General features: G+C 41.4%; 1 protein-coding gene across 5 annotated transcripts in view; it reads left to right on the top strand.

Annotated features, from left to right (window-relative positions):
• Positions 1 to 23,578, top strand: part of vav2 (vav 2 guanine nucleotide exchange factor) — a 328,621-nt gene that overhangs the window by 42,635 nt on the left and 262,408 nt on the right. The gene's annotated exons all lie outside the window — the stretch shown is intronic.

Raw genomic sequence — 23,578 nt, 5'->3', positions numbered from 1 at the left:
ATGATGTTCCAGGGACCCCCAGAAGCAAAGATTTGAGTTACAAATGTTAACGTAAAAAAAAATATATATAAAGATTTGCACAAATGTTCACGATTTTAAAAAAAATAGCAGATCTACAAGCTCATAGCGCGGCACTCGGTGCCGTGCTATGAGCTTGTATATCTGCTATTTTTGAATAGCCAAAGTGTAAAATAATGCTTTTTAGCTCAAATCAAAAAGTGACACAGATGCGTTCCAGGTCTTAATGGGTTAATAACGGCCTACTGTAGCATCTTGTCTCTGTCATTACACATGATAAATATATTACGCTACAACAAACACAACCAGATGGCAATTAATGAATGGAGATGGCACACACTTTGTCCACTGTCTGTGAACAGAAATGACAAAATGTCCGAGACTAATGATTTGAAAGCGTGTCGGACATTGATGAAAGTGAACAGCCAGTGGTGTAAAGTAACTAAGTACATTTACTCAAGTACTGTACTTAAGAACAATTTTGAGGTACTTTTACTGTACTGGAGTATTTCAAATTTTCAGTACTTTTACTTCTACTCCACTACAAGACTGGCCCCACCCAGTTTATATACAGTCAATGGCTCCACCTAGATTTACCCAGGGCATCCAAGAATTCAAACTGACAACCCTCTCTGGTCACGCCATCAACCATATAATAAGAAGAAAGAGCAGAAACAAGCTACTGCAGTAATGGGCTGTCCACACAATGAACTATAACTATATTACTCACCACTCTCTGCCGTCTTTACGGCTATGGTGTGGACTTTCAGTTGGAGTTAGAACAATTTATAAAGCTATATGTTATAGTTATAGTGCTTGATGTTGTGGACGTCCCATTACACTAGAAAGCAGGTTCTAGCTTCTCCATAAAGCAGGGGTCTTCAACAGGGGGTCCGGGACCCCTAGGGGGTCCTCAGAGTTACTACAGGGGGTCCGGCCAAATCTTTGTGTGATATGATTTTTTTGTTTTACCGTAACCGCTTGAACCCTATAGCATCCCTTTTCCGAGGCGAACTTTAGCCAAAAATAGCCGATCTACAAGCTCACAACGCCTCGCGCTGCGAGGCGTTGTGAGCTTGTAGATCGGCTATTTTTGGCTAAAGAGGTAAATGTGTCGAGGGGAAAAAAGAGCAGAACAAAAAAAGTATAATCTGAAACACAACTTTATACAATATAGTGGGGGGTCCCTGCTTCATCTCTCTCTCAGCGAGGGGGTCCTTGGCCTGAAAACATTGAAGATCCCCTGCTATAAGGTATGAAGGTTCTCTGTTTGACCAGTGCATCATCCATCCCTGGTGATATACAGTAATACACATGCATGGGGCAGGCCTTTCCTGCTGCTTCCGACATGAACAGAGGCAGTCCAGCTGGGCAGTGGAGAAAAGAGATGGAAGAGAGACAGGGAAAAAAAGGGGGGAGTCACGGCGGTGCACACGGCAATTTAAATTTTAATTGCCTAGATTTATCTTCCCCATACAGTGTGACGGGCTGATAACTAGGGCTGATAGCTCGGCGAGTGTGTTTGTTAGCGCTCTTGGCACCGGACAGATATATGTGTGGGCAGTAGCTGCAAGAAAAGAGTGGAACGGATTTACTGCAACACTGCTTAACCTCCTGCAAACCTCCCACAACCAGAGAACAATACACAGTTCAGCTGAGTCTAAGTATACTATATAACCGGGAAAGTGGTATGATTGGCCATGCACGGTATTGCCTGCTACAATGCATTTCAGCTATTCATACACTTGAAAGCACAGCATGTTACCGGTCGGCCATTACATGTTTTTTTGACGCAATTGATGCTTATGGTGTTGTAGGCCTTTATTACTGCTGCGCCATTCACCCCACGCAGCGAACTGTACTGACATAATAATAATAATAAATCTGTTAAAAGTGCTTTACGAAATATATAAAGAATGAATCAGAAAACATATGAGATAAAAAAAATATATAAATGGGTGTCTTAAAAAGACCTGAGGTTCCGATTCTACGAAATATTTAGATTTTCCTTTTAATAAAATAAAGAAATAAATATATATATATTCAAAGATTTGCACAGATTTCCCCAAAAAATAGCCTCTATCTGGTCTGCCCTCAGCCCTCCACTTCCGGTGGTGCGCCTATGTTTTCATTCCCACTGACCATATTTCTCCACGGCACACTAACACCATTTCTCTCAAAGAACATGGATCGTTTTGGTTATAAGCCCACTCGTTTCTATGATGAAAGAGCAAGTTAAAATGTTACTAACTTTCCGTGGTTTTATCGACTCCGAGGACGCTATTGTTAAATGAGTTTCGGTTTGTTTCCAGTGGGAAGCAAGCCGCACACATTTGATTGGGTACAGCACGGCCTGCTTCCTGATCTGAAGGCACGCCCACGTGTAGCCAATGTGCATGGGTTGTCAACAAGGCTCCCGACAGATCCAAGCGCAGCTATGGATCTGTTCTTGAGAGATTACTCCAATGTTGAATCTTTTGACTTTTTAATTACAGATGTTTAAAAAAAAAAAATAATAACATCCAAGTTATTGTTACTTGTGTGACAGTTCATTGCATTTTTGTAACCACTGGAGACAGTGATTCACTCCTAGGGAGTGTTCAGTCAGCCATAGCCTTTAAAATGTTCTCTCGCTCTTATTCTTTTTTTGGTCTGGTCTGTGAAACTGTCAATTTAATGTCCAAACGCGCCACCTACTTTTGACCTACATCTGCAACCTCTCCTCAGATGTACTATAATGAAACATTCAAAGGCCCAAAGTTTTTTTTTTTTTTTTAAAGTGTTCCAAAGTGCACGTCAGCTCCAATGACTTTCCAAAAGTTAAGGCCACGGATCTAATAATTTAATGATCATACGCCTTAATGTCTTTCTTCCCCCCCCAAGCCCTGAGAGCTGCCTCATACCGTATGCTCAGGCCAGTGACTCAAATATAGCTCTGCAGTTTAAGTGCAGAGATGTACATGCATGCATGTCGTACAGCACAAACCTCATCATTAACCAATTTGAACATGGCATCCCTTTTTTTTCGTGCATGTCGTTATAGACAAATTCTGAACATTTCCCAAACAATTAAAAACAATGTTCAGAATCTTTACCCCATTCAATCCGGGGACGCATCTCTGTCATTTTAGATTTCTTTGGGCTATTCAAAAATAGCAAATATACAAGCTCATGAGTGCTGCGCTATGAGCTTGTAGATCTGCTATTTTAGAAAAATCGTGAAAATGTGTGCAAATATTTGAATGTTTTTTTTAAGCCAACATTTGTAACTCAAATCTTTGCTTCTGGGGGTCCCTGGAACAAAATATTTTACAAATATTTGCTTTAAAAATATATATATTTAAAGATTTGCACAAATTGTCACAGTTTAAAAAAAGCTTCTCATAATGTCCGTGCATTGATATAAGGATCCTAGCTCTCTGCACCGCCCCGCCCCACCCCACCCCACATTCTTTTCTTTCCATCTTTAAAATGTTCTTTTCCCAGCTGCCACTGGGAAACGTTTCCACGCAAACTCGCACCAACAAACGCAATGAAAGTGTAATTGAATAATCAGCTTATGGGCCACAGAGCCATAATGTGTAATTTCCTTTGGAAAACCCTGCGCCACCATGCTGTTTTGTAACATGCTTGTGCCCAAAAGGCATCTTTACCCCCTGAGTTGCGTCTCAAATTGCACAATATGAAACGTGATGAATACGAACGATCATATCCAGTCGCCGCGTGTCTTCCCTTTTCCTCTCGCTCCCGCCGTCCTCCCTCTCACGCCAAACATTCTAACAATTAAACCGTACAAATGTACTTAATTAACCCATTAAGACCCGAGGTTCCGATTCTACAAATGCCTTCTAAATCAGTTTTTTTAAAATAACTTATGTTTCTATATCAGTGGTTCTCAAACTTTTTCATGTCAAGGACCCCCAAAATGATATGTATTTGGCCGAGGACCCCCATCTAAAAATATTTTGTTCCACGGGCCCCCAGAAGCAAAGATCTGAGTAACACATGTTCGCTTTAAAAATATATATATTCAAAGATTTGCACACATGTTCACGATTTTAAAAAAATAGCAGATCTACAAGCTCATAGCGCGGCACTCGGTGCCACGCTACAAGCTTGTATATCTGCTATTTTTGAATAGCCCAAAGTGTAAAATAATGTGTTTTTTTTGCTCAAATCTAAAAATGACACAGATGCGTCCCCGGTCTAAAAGGGTTAACTACAATGATACACACTTAACTATCTTATTATTGCAGGTTAAATTAACCTTGGCCGGGTGCCAGAGAGAGAGGGGGGGGACAAAAGCGGGCCCTAATGCGTCAATTATCTGCACCTTGCGCTCCACAGGGGGCGGTGGGTGTGGGGGGCAGAGCGTAACCGAGGAGGGCGAGGAGGAGGGCAGGGCGCCCGTGCTGGGAATGGATGACAGATGCGTGCGCACGTCTGGTGATTGAGGGTTCATCAGGGTGGTTAAGCCATTAAGACCGGCGAACGCATCTGTGTCATTTTTTTAATACATTTTTTGGCTATTAAGAAATAGCAGATCTACAAGCTCATTTTTAAAGATCGTGAAAATGTGTGCAAATCTTACATACATACATACAACATACATATTTTCTTAAAGTGAACATTTTAACCCAAATCTTTGCTTCTGGGGATTCTACAAACACTTTTTTGAAAAAACTTATGTTGTTATAATATCAGTGGTTCTCAAATTGTTTTCATGTCAAGGACCCCCAAAATGATATGCATTTGGCCACGGAGCCCCATCTATCAATATATTGTTCGCTTTAAACAACTATATATATATTCAAAGATTTGCAAAAAAAAATCACCATTTTCAAAAATAGCAGATCTACAAGCTCGTAGCGCGGCGTTGTAGATCTGCTATTTTTTAATAGCCCAAAGAAATCTTAACGTTCCCGGTCTCAATGGGTTAATTCCGCCAGTGAGCCAGCGGGACGCCCCCCTGATGAGTGATGACGTTCGGATGAGAGGCACAACGCCGCGCACAGTAAACGACCGCCGCGGCCCGCTGAAGAAGAAGGAAGCTTGTTATCGCGCCATCCCCGGATGGATCGGCCACATTTGTAATTAGATTCTCACGAGCGGTTTATGAGGCTCCTTACCGAGACGAAAAAGACTGGGAAAAAAAGCTGGTTAATGGTGTTTTGAAGTGCAAGTTGATGTATAGTTGTTGTGGTCGGTATGCTTAATGTATAACTCCGTCGTATGATGGTGTCGCTTGCCTTAAATAACCGCTCTACAAGCTCACAGCGCTGTGTGATTCACCCGCGTTGTGAGCTTGTAAATCGGCTACTTTTTTGGGCCGGCGACACCAATGCACGACGAAGTATAAATCACGCTTTACCACCCCGGGTCCCCAACTGTTTGTTAAACTCATTACTATTCATTTGATTGTGGGCTGAGGTTTATGTGCAGAGGGACAGAAAGGACAGTGGAATGGCTTTTATGAGGTTAGCATAAATCCAAAGAAAAGATTATGGCCCACGGCGTCGCAACTTGTTTCCCTGAATGTCGCTTTTATGGTGCCCCGATGGCGTCTTCTGCTCAGCACTAACGCAGGAATGTTATCATCAAAATGTGTAGCCCCGATTCAGTCATTATGCGCCTATACTGTCTTTCCCCAGAAACACACGCAGACACACACTAACTTGCACATTAAAACACACGCACGCACACACACACACACACACACACACACACACACACACACACACACACACACACACACACACACACACACACACACAACACACACAGATGTATATATTACTTAATTCTTTTTTGGTGTGTGAGTGGGTAAACATACACATGGCTGTATGCGTGTCTTGCATGCAAAGTACAAAATCAAATATCACTATCTTTGTCCAAATAGCTCAATATCGATATTGTGATAATAGTATGAGGATGACTACGGGTGCTTTCACGAAATATTTACACAATGAGATATTTGATAAATATTCATCAGTAATGCCTTTTATAATATTTAAGTGGCACATTTAATGCAAATAATAGAACAGCTAGAACAGTCAGGTAAATTGAAAACCTCATATCGATATACTGTAATATTGCTCAACCCTGTGTGTGTGTGTGTGTGTGTGTGTGTGTGTGTGTGTGTGTGTGTGTGTGTGTGTGCGAGCATAATATACAGGTATGTGGTAGACATATATGCTCTCACATGCACATGTGTGTGTATGTGGTAGTGTATAAGGAAAGGACAAACACAGATACAGAGCTCCACTCCCTGCAGTGTGATGGATGGCTGGACAGTATGCATCTGATTATCATTAGCCGCCCGGGGAGAGAAGAGTCTTGTAAATGGGGACACTTATGACTTTAACGCCTGCATCAGCAAACAGATGTCTTCCTGCTGTTATGCTTAACCAGAGTAGTCCATCTGACGTCCCACAAACGTCCAGATGCACACTGCCATGATGCCATCTTTATACGATCTAATACCACAAACGTCCAGATATACTGCCATTATGCCATCTTTATACGATATAATACCAGTGTGATGACACGAGAGGAGATATTGCTATCGCTGTCAGTGATTTTTGTTATAATAGTGTGCTGTAGCTTAAATGGTGTGCTTTCCTGGTTTCAACCACTTGAATCCTGGCATCCCTGTTCTGGGAGAAATGGTCGCCGAAAATAGCACATCTACAAGCTGTGATGTGAGGTTAGATCAGCAAATTTTGACCAAGTGATTTGGTGTAAAAGGAAAACAATTAGAGGGTTTACGCCGATCACGTCATTATGCGCCGATTACGTTTTCCGCGCATCGCGACGCATTGTGAGCTTGTAGATCTGCTATTTTCAAAAGATTTGTAGACATTTATACATTTGAAAGCTTCTGGACTTTTAACTTGTAAACGGAGTGCTTCTACATTGCAGTATTGATACTTTTGCTTAAGTAAAACATTTTAGTACTTTTCCCACCACTTCTCCCAGGTGATAATGGCCACTCTGTAGCTATGGCTATCAAGTTACTAGGTGTGCAGTTCAGGGGAGCGCATGTCTCTGGCAGATAATCTTGTCATCATATTGACATCAGAATATGGCTTTTTGGGTATGTTTACGTTATGGTTCATTTAGGGCCATGGTTGGTGGTTAGGGTCTTCCAATGCTACCAAAGGAGATGGGATCTGAATTTTACCCCAGGATTACACCAATTCAATGGCAACGTGATGCATCGATGTGAAGTCTTGCTGTGTTCCCTCCTGATGGACTTGTGTTGAGTTTGGTTTCTCATGCTGTTACGAGAGAGGAAGGAGATTCAAGGGAAATGGATCGAAAGCTAATTGAAAGCGGAGCAAGAAGTATCTCTGGTGGCCGAAACGAGTTGCCATGGTGCCAAACTTACTAACGTGTATGCAAAGGCATTGCTTTAACCCATTAATACCTGGAACGCATCTGTGTCACTATAGATTTCTTTGGCTATTAAAAAATAGTAGATATATAAGCTCATAGCGCGGCACCGAGTGCCGCGCTACGAGCTTGTAGATCTGCTATTTTTGAAAAATCATGAAAAAAAAGGTTTTCGAACAAAAAACAAAAAACTGTTAGGATTTAGATTTTCTTTTTAAATCGCCTCAGGTCTTAATATTAAAGGCTGCATTACAGTAAACGGATACCATTTTGTGAACTTTTTAGCGGAGTGAAACGCTGCAACAGCGAGTACCTCTAACGTTTTGGTCAACATTACTCGTATTTGTTTTTCAAAATGTCCTTGTGTCAAGGTAAATGTAGTCGGTAGTTCTTTGGCAATACTATTACTAATAGTAATATTTGAATTCATTGCTCATTGAATGGATTGTCTGTTAAATGTAATATAATGTGATGTAAGGTCAAGGTAGTGGGTAAAGATGTAAGACCTATTGCATACGTCTTATCTTATGCCGGTGTCGCACAGCGAACATTTCAGATCGATAAGTTCACAACGTATTGCATTGCGAGCAAGTGTAGATTCAGCTATTTGAGCAATTTTTGAGAATTTTAAACCTATAATGACATGTCCAAAATAGAGACGCCCAGGTTCAAAGTCCCATTCTTGAGCCATTAGTACATAATGGGGGTTAAGTATAATTGAGTGGTTAGCGCAAGAGCACTAACATACTAGACTCCTCCCGTCAGCACTGGAGAATGAACCGTTCAACTACGTATTTGCAGCCTCCCTCATACCAACTAAATTGTCCAGTGTTTATATCCGCGTGCCTGTTATGCTGATAACGATAAACACTTTATCTGCAGAGGGAGTTACAGAGCACTTTGGAGTTCATAAAATAATTAGGAACAAAGGCCAAACAAATAGAATGTTCAAAAGTTCAAAACCTGGGGGACATATTTTCCTCTCTCTCTCTCTCTCTCTGTTGTGTCTAGCGAATAGAGACAGTATGTACGGTATCTTATTTGCCTGAATATATTTCTGGCTGAGTCAGCTTGATGTTTACTTGATAAGAGTAAATGAACCATTTGTCTGCTGTGTGATCTCTTGACGTGTCATGCCGGTTTACACACAAATGCACTTAAAGCAGGCACGCCACACACATACTGTACACTACATTAACACATACAGATAAATATGACCTTTTCATGCTTTATTTAAGCCGGAAGTGCAGCCTTAATGCTGTGAAATGTGCACGAGAAGGACATGCCGTAGATCTATGCACAATATGAATGAATGGGCAGTGTGCATGCAGTTGCAGTACCGCATGTATGTTTGTATGCATGTAGTGTACTGTGTAATATAGCATAAGTAGTATTCTATGTGTGTACGTGCCGTGTATATGATATGTGCCTGCTACTGTATGTGTATGTCTGTGAGTGTGACGTTTATCTCAATGGCTCTCAGCTATAATAGTCAAGTCAATTATAGCACCAAATCGCAAAAGGTTATCTTGTGGCACTTTACATCAAAGATCTTTGACTCTTTGAATATAGAGCAGATCAAGGCCATACTCTCAGACCCAACAATTCACCCATTACATTAGCACGCAATGGTGGCAAGGGAAAAACTCTTAAACGGGGAAACAAAACCTTGAGCTGAACCTGGCTCTCTAGGTGGGCGGCCATCTGGCTTGACCGGTTGGGTTGAGAGAGAGAGAGAGTGAGAGAGAGACACAGACAGACAGAGGGGTGTGGAGACACAGACAGACGCCTGTGAGACAATGGGGAAGAAGTCGAGTTAAGTAACATCATGCTGATGGGACATGAACGCATGCAGATGGAGAGGATAGTAGCTTGGTGAATCACGGGGAGTTCCCAGGCAGTCTAAGCCTATGGCAACATAACTAAAGGCTAGTCCAAGGCAATCCCGAGCCAGCCCTAACAACCACTGGGAGAAACGATGGTCAACTAGAAAAAGTGCTCCTCGGAGCACAGGTCTCCGCCAGATCAGGTAGGTTATTGTGGGCCAACAATGTTCGGAATTTGCCAATCAGGATGGAATATGAAAAATCGGACAGAACCATCTTGATCACTTGACTATAGAGATAATGGGTACCGATTTGCATGATGATTGGACAACATTTGTAGGAGTAATACAAAAAAGAAAAGTTTTGAAAAAAGCGTCCTCCTGGTGGTGCTATAATAGGGCAATGTTAAAGGGTGGCATTTGTTCTTCAACTTAGTGCGAATGTGCTTGTAAAGTGTCACCTCAATCGGACGCTGCGTTCATGATTTGTGGCATTTTGTTCAAAACGGGCCACTTCTGCAAACTTTAGATGTCATTGTTAGCCAATCAGGATGAAATATGAAAAATCAAACAGTTCCATCTTGATCACATGACTATAGAGATCATGTGTACCGATTTGTGTGAAATTTGGATAAAATGTGAAGGCTTAATATCCAAAAATGTGTTTTACATAAGTCGGCCTCTTGGTGGCGCTATAAAAGGCAAATGTGAAAAATGCAGGGCGGATGTTTTTCCTTGGCCTCTAGGGAGTGTGCGTGAAAAGTTTCACGCAGATCGGTGCAGTTATAGTTAAAAACACAAATCAGCCTTTTATAGCGCCACCATGAGGCTGATGTGAAAAATGGCAGGTGGCATTTCTTCCTCGGCCTAGTGGAAATGTGTTTGTGAAATATCACGGAAATCACAAGCTGCGTTCATGATTTGAGGCATTTTGTTCAAAACGGACCAATCCTGCAAATTTTGGAAGGCAACCTTAGCCAATGAGGATGGAATATGGGGAATGGGACAGATCCGTGTTGATCACATGACTATAGAGATACTGTGTACCGATTTGCATGACGTTTGGATAAAATCTGTAGGAGTAATGTAAAAAAATGGGTTTTGAACAAATCGGCCTCCAGGTGGCGCTATAACGGACCCATGTGAAAAATATGAGGCAGAGGTTCTGAATTGGCATCCAGGGAGTGTGTGTGCACAGTTTCGGAGCGACCGGGCCAACGGTGCCGGAGATTTGGTGCTAACACACAGACAGGACACACGGACGGACACACGGACGGACGGACGGACGGACAGGGGCGAAAACATACTCTCTCGCCATGCCTTTCGGCCTGGCGGAGACAAAAATAGTGGAAATAGCAGATCTATAAGCTCAAAACGTGTCGCGATGCAACGCGTTTTGAGCTTATAGATCTGCTATTTCCACTATTAATGTTTATTTTTAAGTATAAAGTAATTAAATATGTGTTATTTGTCATATCTGCCCTGTGCAACTTTTGTTTACGAAAGCTAAAAGCCAAACAGAAATGTCATTTTTATTCATAATGTTCCATTAATTTTCTACGACAGAAACACAATTAAATCGTTAATCGCAATTATTTGAGTGATAATTAATCGTCAACTTAAATTTGTAATCGTGACAGCCCTACCACTAACATACATAGGCTATAGTGAATCCATGAAATAACAATCTGCGAAACGTACATGATGGAAAGGAAATAAACACACACATCTAATCAATGCATCGATCTGAAGAGTGGCAAGTTGGTTTGTTGACCACAAAGTTGTGACTTTCAAGTCTAACTTTGTGGGCCGGCTGACAGTCGTATTGTAGAATTATGAATTATTGTGCAGTTGAAATGGCCAAAGAAATGGAAAAGGTGCCTGCATGGGTCTGATAGTTTGCGGCTGAGCAAAAGCTTATTGGCTCGTGCAGAGCAAAGCCTGGTGTTGACAGGGGATACACACACACACACCGGTGAGTAAAGGGAATATTTATTTGCTCTCATTTGATGCAAATTTAGAACAAATGGGAGCTTCCGCGCACCGGGGGGGGGGGGGGGGGGGGGGGGGGAGAACTGATGATATGCGCGTGTCCTTTTTAATGCGCCAGCTGGCTAGATATTTGTTACATTGAAATTGGTAACCTAGTGAAGTCTGTGCCTCTGGGGGTCATTGTTTGGCAGGTTCAGTAGATCTTTATTTCATCTCCCAATAATTTAACGGAGCGGGCAGCGCTGCGCGGGGAGGGCGATGCGCGAGTACGTGGGTGGCCCCAGGCTGAAAACAATTTACGATAACGAAAGCGAACGGGAGGATTGGCAGGGCGGACCGGGCCCGCCAATCGCCGCCCCGAGGACGCGATTTTCCCCCCGGCCAATTCCTGGTTAAGTTGGGTCAGGGCTACGGTTAACCCTTCCAGTACGACCCGGAAACCAAGCGACAGAGCCTGCATAGTGGAAGACCACGACTTCACCCAGACCCAAACATGCCCTAGGGGTCAGACAGTCAACCAGCATTTCTACCAGCAGGTCCTCAGTCGCCCGCCCGCCGCCGCCGAGTTGTTCGCATATGCAGTTGTCCGATTCAACCAATAGGCCCATATATGGGCATATACTTATACTAATGACATCTGGGATGCCCATATATGGGCATGACACAGGTAGACAGACAAATAAAGAGATCTCCATATATGGGCACAAAAGGGACACAGACAGACACGGCTACTCTGATAAAGCCCCTGACACTATGACTCAGACATATCGGTCATAACGTATATGTGAGGCTGCATAGGGGCCCGAACCTCTAGTTTGTGTGTGTATATGTGTGTGTGTGTGTGTGTGTGTGTGTGTGTGTGTGTGTGTGTGTATATATGTGTGTGTGTGTGTATATATGTATGCATGTATGATTGGGCATTAACAATAATCGATATTCGGCTATCAAACCACTATTCGACCACTGTACATCAAAGTCGATTATTCGAAGAAAAAAAAAGAAGAAAAGTGTCTTTTCTACAGCAGACACGCAGCTGTGAGCTCTGGTGTTGGTAGTTTTCCTAATCCATTCATGGTTGATTGTTGTCAAATCATTTCATACTGGATGTGAGGTTGTGCCTAGGGCTGTCCCCTAAAAGTCGACTCGTCGGGCGAGGAGCCTGACGCCGACGTGCATTCCTTGAGTTGAGTCGTCAATGCCAATCGAATCGATTAATCGAATATTCAAATACTTACAGGTCGAATAAGTCTAATGCTAAAAATCACTATTCGTGAATGCCCTAATGCAGTGGTTTTCAACCTTTTTCATGCCAAGGACCCCTAAATTGATATACATTTGGCCGCGGACCCCCAATTGAAAACGTTTTGTGCCAGGGACCCCCAGCAGCGAAGATATCAGTTAATTTTCGCTTTAGAAAATATAAATATTCAAAGGGATATGCACACTTTTTCAAGGATTTTCAAAAATAGCAGATCTACAAGCTCATAGCGCGGCACTCGGTGCCGCGCTATGAGCTTGTAGATCTTCTATTTTTTAATAGCCCAAAGCTAAGTGGTTAAAAATGATTGTGACGCTATGTTAGCTCATTTCGCTGGGGGACCCCCTGGTACTCCCTCAAGGACCACTAGGTGGTCCCCGGACAGGCTGGTTGAAAACCACTGCCCTAATGCATGCATGCATGTTAGTGTGTTATATAATACACACACTGTATATTTGTGCAGCAGTTTGATGAACGGCCCGTTCTAGTTCCACAGGACAGATTCAGAGAACATGTAATGGTCTCTTCCTTAGCGCTGTGTTATCACAGACTCTCTGGGGGACTTTGAGACGGTTCCTCCAAGATCCACACTCAATCCGTAATACGGCTAAATTACAACATGATTTAGTCCAACGTATAAAGTCCTCTACTTTTATTACCGTATGGAATGTGACTTACTGGGGGGAAAAGTGTTATTTCTCTTTCACCTCCGTCCAGCCTTGTCATGTACTGTAGTGTAACTATTACACCCAGCCCCCTTTATTTAACCCATTAAGACCTGAAGCCGATTCTACAAATGTCTTCTAAATCCCAACAGTTTTCTGAAAAACGTATGTTTCTATATCAGTGGTGCTCAAGACTTTTTCATGTCAAGGACCCCCAAAATGATATGTATTTGGCCGGCCGACCCCCATCTCAAAATATTTTGTTCCAGGGACCCCCCAGAAGCAAAGATTTGAGTTAAAAATGTTCGCTTTAAAATAATATATATTAAAAGATTTGCACACATTTTCATAATTTTTTAAAAATAGCAGATCTACAAGCTCGTAGCGTGGCACTCGGTGCCGCGCTATGAGCTTGTAGATCTGCTATTTTTGAATAGCCCAAAGTGTAAAATAATGCTTTTTAGCTTAAATCAAAAAATGACACAGATGCGTTCCGGGTCTTAATGAGATATACATATATTGTGATCTGTGCTGATCAAATATTCCATTACTCTGCCAGCTTTCCTTGCATGTAATAGAGTGGTTCTGATCCATGTCCAAACAGTGTTGGATTCCCAACACTCCCCACTCTCTCAACACCATCCAAATAATTACTTTTCCCCACAGCTGCTGCTCACAGCGTCTAGCAACAGTGCTGCAGTGGTGGAAAAAAAGCACTCAAATGTTTTACTTAAGTAAAAGTATCAGTACTGCAATATAGAAATACTCGGTTGCAAGTGCAAGTCCGGAATTGAAAATGTATTTGAGTAAAAGTACAAAAGTATTGGCATCAAAATGTACTTAAAGTACCGAAATTAAAAGTACTCATTATGCAGAATGTCCCATTTCATGTATAAAATGTATACAAATCTTTTGAAAATGGTCAAAATGTATATAGGGCTGAAGTGGTTAATGCATGTTTTGTAATAATAATGAAAATCTACAAAGTAACTAGTAACTAAAGTTTTCAAATAATAATATTTGGATCCGAGATGTAGTGGAGTAGAAGTAAAAGTATTGAAAATTGGAAATACTCAAGTAAAGTACAAATACCTCAAAATCCTACTTAAGTACAGTACTTAAGTAAATGTATTTAGTTACTTTCCACCACTGCAGTTCTAGCCAGGCTTATGACACCTTATGTGTATCACACGAGACTGATCGAATGATCTGGAACATAATATATGTTTTTTTCCCCCCCTGTGCTAAATTCCATCTGCCAGACTTTGAATAACAAGATTGCATTGCATACATTTCTCCAGGTTTTGCGACGCTGTGTTGTTGACGCCGTGCCATATCAGTTAGTCTTGCGGCGACATATTGCAGGGAATTGCCAGGACGCTCAATGCAATCTAAATGTGCTTAGAGTTTTAAAGAGTCCATCATCTTGAATGGAGCTAAGCTTGGGGAAAGGGTGTGGGTTTAGGTGCGTGGCGGGGGGCAGGGGGCTGAGATTGTAGTGAATGCATGATGACATTATATTTGGTATTATGTAAACGTGCCTCCACTTACTGCCGTTTGGTCTCTCCCCAGCAGGATCTGGTTTCCTCTTCCTTTATGGCGCTGATGATGATGATGATGAGCTGGCCCCCTAGATCAGTGGTTCTCAAACGTTTTCATGTCAAGGACCCCCAAAATTATATGTATTTGGCTGCCGACCCCCATCTCAAAATATTTTGTTCCAGGGACCCCCAGAAGCAAAGATTTGAACATTTGAGTGTTCGCTTAAAAAAAAATAGAATCAAATATATTCAAAGATTTAAAAAAAATAGTAGATCTACAAGCTCATAGCGCGGCACTCTGTGCCACGCTATGAGCTTGTAGATCTGCTATTTTTGAATAGCCCAAAGTATACAATAATGGTTTAAAATGATTGTGACGCTATAGTAACTTATTTAACTGGGGGACCCCCACCAAGGACCCCTGGGGGTCCCCGAACTCCACTTTGAGAACCAATGCCCTAGATAGTGATGTCATGTCACTGGCTTGTTAGATTAGTTGGAGAGGTGGGGGGGGGGGTTCACATGGCTCCATTGGGCCTTGTGCAGACAAGGCATCTGATTCTTCAACTCCTCCTGCTCTCTGCCCTCGGGTGGACTTTCTCCTCTCTCCATCTCCTCTTTTACCCCTCTCACACGCACCCTCTCTCCTTTCTTTTACCCCTCTCACACGCACCCTCTCTCCTCTCCTCTCCTCTCCTCTCCTCTCCTCTCCTCTCCTCTCCTCTCCTCTCCTCCCTCAGTGAAAGGCGACACGGTTTAGTGAGTTTAGTGACATTTACTTAAGTACTGTACTTAAGTACAATTTTGAGGTACTTTTACTTTACTTGAGTGTTTCCAAATTTCAATACTTTTACTTCTACTCCACTACATCTCAGAGACAAATATTTCACTTTTACTCCACTACTATTATTTGAAAACTTTAGTTACTTTGTAGATTTTGATTATTATTGCAAAACATACATTAACCACTTCAGCCCTATACACATTTGAAAATGGCCGATCTACGAGCTCACAATGCAAAAAACGGGCGTCGGTGTTCTGTGCACATGGTAATGGTCAATGGCTGTGTGCAAATGCAGATCAAATTGCTCATAGCCACTGAGGAGAACCGGGCAGAAGAGATTTTGGGGGAAAAACAAACAGACGGGGACAGACAGAGCTTTGTGGAATTATAGGATGTATATAGGATTATATATATATATATATATACGTATATACTGTAGGATAGGATGTTTGGTCTCCGTTGGAGAAGCCTCTCTAAGCCCCATAATGCAAGCCCGGCTAACACATGTTACAAACATGCCTCAAGGACACCGCTGGTCATGACGGCTGATCATGTGATTAACGATCGTCCTTGAGGACGCGTCGTTTGCCGTTTTAGATCTAACAAACCCACGCTGTGCATTAGTCAAATTCACAATGGAGTCTGCATGTTAACCCGTTTAGACCGGGAAAGAATCTGTGTCATTTTTTGATTTATTTGGCTATTCAAAAATAGCAGATCTACAAGCTCTTTTTTGAAAAATTTTCATTTTTTTTGCAAATCTTTGAATATATATATATTTTTTAAAGCAAACATTTGTTTTTGAAAAAAAACGTATGTTGCTATAATATCAGTGGTTCTCAAACTTTTCCATTTCAAGGACCACCCAAAAATTATATGTATTTGGCCGCGGACCCCCATCTCAAAATATGTTGTTCCAGGGACCCCCCAGAAGCACAGATCGGAATTAAAAATGTTTGTTTTAAAACTTATATTCAAAGATTTGCACAAAGTTTCCACGATTTTTCTAAAAGATAGCAGATCTACAAGCTCATAGCGCGGCACTCGGTGCCGCGCTATGAGCTTGTAGATCTGCTATTTTTTGAATAGCCCAAATAAATCTTAAAATGACAACACAGATGCGTTCCCGGTCTTAAAGGGTTAATTAATTACTCATAGATTGATTGCAGTTTTTAAGTGGATTGCCTCACCTTGCTCACGGCTTATATAGGATCGCTAACAGCTCAATCAGTGCCGTTTAGGATTGGAAGGTCTTCGTGGCAGCGATGTTCACACAGTTGTCTGGTGTTGGCAATATCCTCGGTCTCTACAGTAGAGGGAATGTTTCAACCTCACAGCAATTACAACAGTGAACGTTCCAATTCATCATCTGCTCTGTTTTTTTGGATACCGGACAAAAAATTAAGCCAACTTGTTGGTCAGCTGCAGTGGTGGAAAGTAATTAAGTACATTTACTTAAGTACTGTACTTAAGTACAATTTTGAGGTATTTGTCCTTTACTTGAGTATTTCCAATTTTCAATACTTTTACTTCTACTCCACTACATCTCAGAGGCAAATATTTTACTTTTACTCCACTACAATTACTTGAAAACTTTAGTTACTAGTTACTTTGTAGATTATTATTACAATACATACATTACCCACTTCAGCCCTTTATACATTCCGGCCATTTGAAAATAGCAGATCTACAAGCTCATGCGATGCGACACATTGTGAGCTTGTAGATCTGCTATTTTCAAAATATTTTTATACATTTGAAAACTTGTAATGGGACATTCTGCATAATGAGTACTTTCTACTTTTGGTACTTTAAGTACATTTTGATACCAACACTTCTGTACTTTTACTCAAGTAAATTTTGAATTCCGGACTTTTGCTTGTAACGGAGTACTTTTACATTGCAGTATTGATACTTTTACTTAAGTAAAAAATGTGTGTACTTTTTCCACCTCTGGTCAGCTGTTAGCTTTAGGGAGTTAAGTCTAAAGTTCAGTTGTTATGGTGAGAAAAATAAATGATATTATTATTATAATGTAATATAATAATACTATAATTTCTATTACATTATTATACAAATACAATACAAATACAATGTTCAAAAATGGTCAACACAGTAATGCAATCGCCTATATTAGAACAGGGCCATAAATGTGCGGAGCTTGATGTGTATTCTAAGAGACTTTTCTTTTTCTTTCTTTTCTTTCCTTCTGGGGCATGTAATAATAACAATATTTCTGGGGTTGTGCACATGTATGAAAAGGCTAAAGGGGGGACTGTATATCATAAAGGACTGTCATTGCATCATTGCGATGCAATGAGAGTAACAGGCAGCATGGAGACACATCTTTGGACGGTGAACACGGCGAACATTAGTTTAGCGTGTTGTCATCGCTATAGGACAAACATGACGGTACAATGTTTTAGCCTAAAGAACAATTCTTAACCCATTAAGACCTGAAGCCGATTCTACAAAATAAAGTCTTCTAAATCCCAACAGTTTTCTGAAAAAAACATATGTTACTATGTCAGTGGTTCTCAAACTTATTCATGTCAAGGACCCCCAAAATTATATGTATTTGGCCGCCGACCCCATCTCAAAATATTGATTTGATTTGAACATTTTATTGGAGGATAAACCCCTTGAGATGCAGCATCTCGTCTTCCAGGGGGTCCTCAAAAAATGTTGTTCCAGGGACCCCCAGAAGCAAAGATTTGAGTTAAAATAACACATTTTCACGATTTTTCATCTACAAGCTCGTAGCGCGGCACTACGAGCTTGTACTATTTTTGAATAGCCAAAGTGTAAAATAATGATTTTTTTTTTGCTCAAATCAAAAAGTGACACAGATGCGTCCCAGGTCTTAATGGCTTAAGTATTAATTATTAAAAGCGACATATACTTAAACACCTGAATTAAAACAACATCCATCCCTGTCACTTTAGGTCGTTCCATTGCCCCGTCCCCTACCCTATAGCCCCCCATCCCAAAGCCACAGCTTGGTAGCTCTCCACCCTGCTATTTAGCAGCTTAAAAGAAGCCCCCCCCCTCCCCTTTTTGTCCCTCCATCAGCTTTGAAATTAATGTGTACGTTGGAAAGTAGGCTAAATCCAGAGTGACAGCTTTTCCTCATTGCTATTTTTAAAAGAGATGCTGGAGGCGCGGTGATGGACTGTGTGGGAGGTATAGAGGAGGGAGGACTGGGTTTATCGGGCTGTTCCCTTTTAGATCCCTGCACCTCCTGGACCTTCTCACCTCTGGCTACTGAGACAGTCCAGAAAAACCCATGCCCCCTTGGCAGCAGTGGTCTTTCATCTTATCAGTCATGCTACTCTTTTTTCACTGGAGTCGCTGCTACACCTCCGTTTCTAGTTCTACCAGTGGTGTAACGTAACTAAGTACTATTTACTCAAGTACTGTACTTAAGTACAATTTAGTTAAAGTATTTTTTACTTTACTGAAGTATTTCCAATTTTCAGTACTTTTACTTCTACTACACTACATCTCAGAGGCAAATGTTGTACTTTTACTCCACTATTATTTGAAAACTTTAGTTACTTTGTAGATTTTGATTATTATTAAAACATACATTAACCACTTCAGCCCTATATACATTTCGGCCATTTGAAAATAGCAGATCTACAAGCTCACAATGCGTCGCATTGTGAGCTTGTAGATCCGCTATTTTCAAAAGAGTTCTATACATTTGAAAACTTGAATTCTGCATAATGAGTGCATTTACTTTTGGTACTTTTAAGTACATTTTGATACCATACTTTTACTCAAGTACATTTTGAATTCTGGACTTTCACTTGTAACAGAGTATTTCTACATTGCAGAATATGTTTTACTTAAGTACAAAATGTGAGTACCGGTACTTTTCCCACCACTGAGTCACTCCAGAAACCATGCCCCTTGGTAGCAGTGGTCTTTCATCTTATCAGTCATGCTACTCTTTTCACTGGAGTTGCTGCTACACCTCAGTTTTTCCTTTGCATTTGCAGAAAATAGCAGATCTACAAATGTTTCCACATTCTTTCTAGATTTTTTGGCAAATACACTAGCAGATCTGTGATGCGTTGTGAGCTTGTAGATCAGCTATTTTCACAACCAGGTCCGTGGGTTATTGTGAGTCACCGTGTCATGATTTCTGCAACCACTGCTGTTTAGATTTTCATAAATGTAATATTTTGATGCTTTGTTTGTGCTCCACAAACAAAGCGTGTACAAATGGAACCAAATACACTGGAATTTACCGGCACATTTCTCTACAGCAGACATCTTCAATCCCCAGCAAATCAAACCGAAACACCTTATTACTCTACCGCTGATCACCATGCAGCCTAGAGATTGAGTTGGCGGGGAATAAGATTACAGTTACAATATACTAAGATGCAAAAAATTCATCTGAATCATCTTTATTTGTCACATCACAGCTGTACAGGTGTAAAGAAGTGGGCTGAGTGTGCTCCATCATAAGTAGTTTTTCGTGCAAAGAGAAAGGACAGAGGTAGGGTAGAGCAGTGGTTCTCAAAGTGGGGTCCGGGGACCCCCAGGGGTCCTTGGGGGGTTCCAGGGGGTCCCCAGCAAAATGTGTTAATATAGCGTTACAATCATTTTAACCTTTTATACTTTGGCTATTCAAAAATAGCAGAGGTAAAAAGATAAAAAGGGTGATTTTTTTTTTGTGCAAATCTTTGAATATAATTTTTAAAGCCAACATTTGTAACTCAAATCTTTGCTTCTGGGGGTCCCTGGAACAACATATTTTGAGATGGGGGTCTGCGGCCAAATGCATATCATTTTGGGTGGTCCTTGACATGAAAAAGTTTGAGAACCACTGTGGTAGAGGACCCTACATCAGGTCGAAACATTGGTTCTATATTACAATATGTTTGCATCGTGTCTACGAGCAGTGCGGCCTCTTCCTTTCTTCAAAGTGGTCAGCAGCGCCTCAACGATACTGGTGTGACTGTGCGCCCTTTGTCTGCCTGTTGGTTTGCCAGGGTAGAGCAGGTTGGCAGAATGCAATCAAAGATATACATACTGCATATACGGATAGTGTGCGAAGTAGATGTTTTATGACGTCACACATGAAGCTTTCCCTGATGATGTAGCTCAAGACGTGTCTTTGAAATGTGTGAAAACATGTCACCCTACTCTCAGGCTCATCTCAGAAGTGAAGCATACACACACACACACACACACACACACAAACACCTGGAGCTCTGATCTTTCCCAAGGTCTCCTATTGTGGCCTGTGTGGCCTTTCCTCTTCATCTCTCCCCTCCGTCTCCTCTCCTCATGCACCCCCCCGCATGCTCCCTTTTGTGGAGGATTACTGGCAGAAACTGGATGTTTGATCCCCTCTTTGCTCGCCTCAACTGCGTTATCCGTCCAATGTTCCTTGCTCTGCCTGTATTTTTGGGAGATAAGAGTTGAGCCTCTCGCTATCTGGTCTGTGATGTGACAGATTTGGCTCTAGTCTACCTGCGGGGCTTTTTGACAGAACAGGAGGGACAGCTGTGTGAGAAGTTAACCCTTTAAGACCGGGAACGCATACGTGTCATTTTAAGATTTCTTTGGCTATTCAAAAATAGCAGATCTACAAGTTCATAGCTATGAACTTGAACTTGTAGATCTGCTATTTTTTTTAAATCTTGAAAATTTGTGCAAATCTTTGAATATATATATTTTTTAAGCAAACATTTTTATCTCATGTTGCAACTTCTGGGGGGTCCCTGGAACAAAATATTTTGAGATGGTGGGTCCACGGCCAAATACATATCATTTTGTGTGGTCCTTGACATGAAAAGGTTTTACCACTTACAGCAGCATACGTTTTTTCAAAAAACTATTAGGATTTAGAAAACATTTGTAGAATGCAAAGATTTGAGTTACAAATGTTTGCTTTAAAATATTCAAAAGATTTGCACGAAATGTCCATCTTTCCCAAAAAATTGCAGATCTACAAGCTCATAGCGTGGCAATGAGCTTGTATACCTGCTATTTTTGAATAGCCAAAGAAATCTAAAATGACAGAGGGTGCGTTCCCGGCTTGAATGGGTTAATTTAATTTGGCCCGGAGTGGCACAGAGAAGATCACAGCGACAGGTGAGGATAATTCATGCCTGATGGTCAGATAAGGTAACAGGAACGCTGTGTGTGAGATGATGGTCTGCCGTGAGACGACGAGAGGCGTAATGTGCACAAGCTGTATGTTGTCGCTGTCGGGCGGAACCGTGTATCTCCATATTTCATCTTTAAAGATTTTAATTTCCATAAATCAATGGACTTTTTTATACTTTGTTGATGAAAGTACCGTGCAAAAGGTACCACGTATTGCGCTTTGTGAGCTTGTATGTTTTAGCTATTTTTTTTAGATATGTGAAAACGTTTGCCTATAATCCCATGCCCAAAATAGGGATGCCTTCAAGTGGCATTGGATCCAGTAACGGTTTTGGATATACTGTACAAGGTTTCTGGCCAACAGCAATGATATGGACGTGCACCTGCACGTCTCCCATCGGATCTGTGCATAATAGTGCACGGCTGCATGCATAGTATACACAAAGTCACACATTCCATTATGCGAGCACACGCACACGCACACACACGCACGCACGCACGCACGCACGCACGCACACACACACACACACACACACACACACACACACACACACACACACACACACACACAGTACACACACACACACGTTTCTCGCTCTTCCTCCCTCTTTCCCATATGACGGTGCTTTTATCTCAAAAGCCATTAATTGCGAGGGACGGCGCCAAAAAGCTTTCCAGTGTGATTTGTGGGCATGCATAAACAGGAAGCGTGCTCCTCTTGCGCATTGTTTTCGACCGTAGCTGAGAAAGGTGACGAGCGGAAACAGAAGTGTTCTTTTAACCTTTGCTGTGCATGTTAACGTCGTAAGAGCAGCCGCTCGTTTCTGCTAGACTGACACAATAGACGTTTTTTTTCGCGGCTGCCATGTTGACATACGGTAAATATCTTTGTTGACACCTGTGAAGAAGTAACATTACACAACTGTTTATGTCAACATGGCTGCCGTGAAAAAGGTATTTTCCCTAATGCTGTGTCGAAAACAGCTTTGATAACAACAAGCCCTGACTTAACCGTATAGTGACAGAGATCACGTCATCTCCCTCATCAGTTCTGTCAAAATAAACACCTCAAACATTCTGCCGCTTAACCCATTAAGACCGGCAACGCATCGGTGTGTCATTTTTAGATTTATTTGGCTATTAAAAAAATAGCAGATATACAAGCTCATAGCGCAGCACCGAGTGAAAATTCGTGGCAAAATCTTGGATTATATATTTTTTTAAGCAAACATTTGTAAAATATTTAGTTCCAGGAACCCCCAGAAGCAAAGATTTGAGTTACAAATGTCCGCAAAAAAAGAGAGAAAAAATCAAATATTATCATGATTTTTCAAAAATAGCAGATCTACAAGCTCATAGCGCGGCACTCGCTATGAGCTTGTAGTTCTGCTATTTTTGAATAGCCAAAGAAATCTAAAAATGACACACCGATGCGTTGCCGGTCTTAAAGAGTTAAATAGTTCGGTTGATGTTTTGAACATTACGCTTTTTAGATGCAGTTCAGCTATCTACGAACCAGCGGAATCATATTCTGTGACACATTTACAACTTGGGTTACTGCCACCGTTTCATATCGCCTCCCCTCGTTTGAGAGTCCTTGTTTAACCCATTGATACCTGGAACGCATCTGTGTCACTTTAGATTTCTTTAGGCTATTCAAAAATAGCAGATATACAAGCTCATAGCGCGGCACCGAGTGCCGCGCTATGAACTTGTAGATCTGCTATTTTTGAAAAATCGTGAAAAAAAGAATGTTTTGATTTTTTTCCAAAAACTGTTAGTATTTAGATTTTTTTTAAAGAATCGCCTCAGGTCTTAAAGGGTTAAAAGCTTGTGCTCTCTCCACTCTCCCCTGCATCGCTGAGTGCATTGCAAATCGTATCTCGACAGCGATCAGTGCAATAATTTAATCTGTAAAGTGTTAATTGGCTGTGTGTGTGTGTGCTGTATTGTGTGTTACGAATGTGTGTT

This window comes from Gymnoscopelus braueri (genome assembly GCF_963280865.1).
Source record: "Gymnoscopelus braueri genome assembly, chromosome: 22".
Lineage (NCBI taxonomy): Eukaryota > Metazoa > Chordata > Actinopteri > Myctophiformes > Myctophidae > Gymnoscopelus > Gymnoscopelus braueri.
This window is presented reverse-complemented; position numbering and strand designations above follow the sequence as displayed.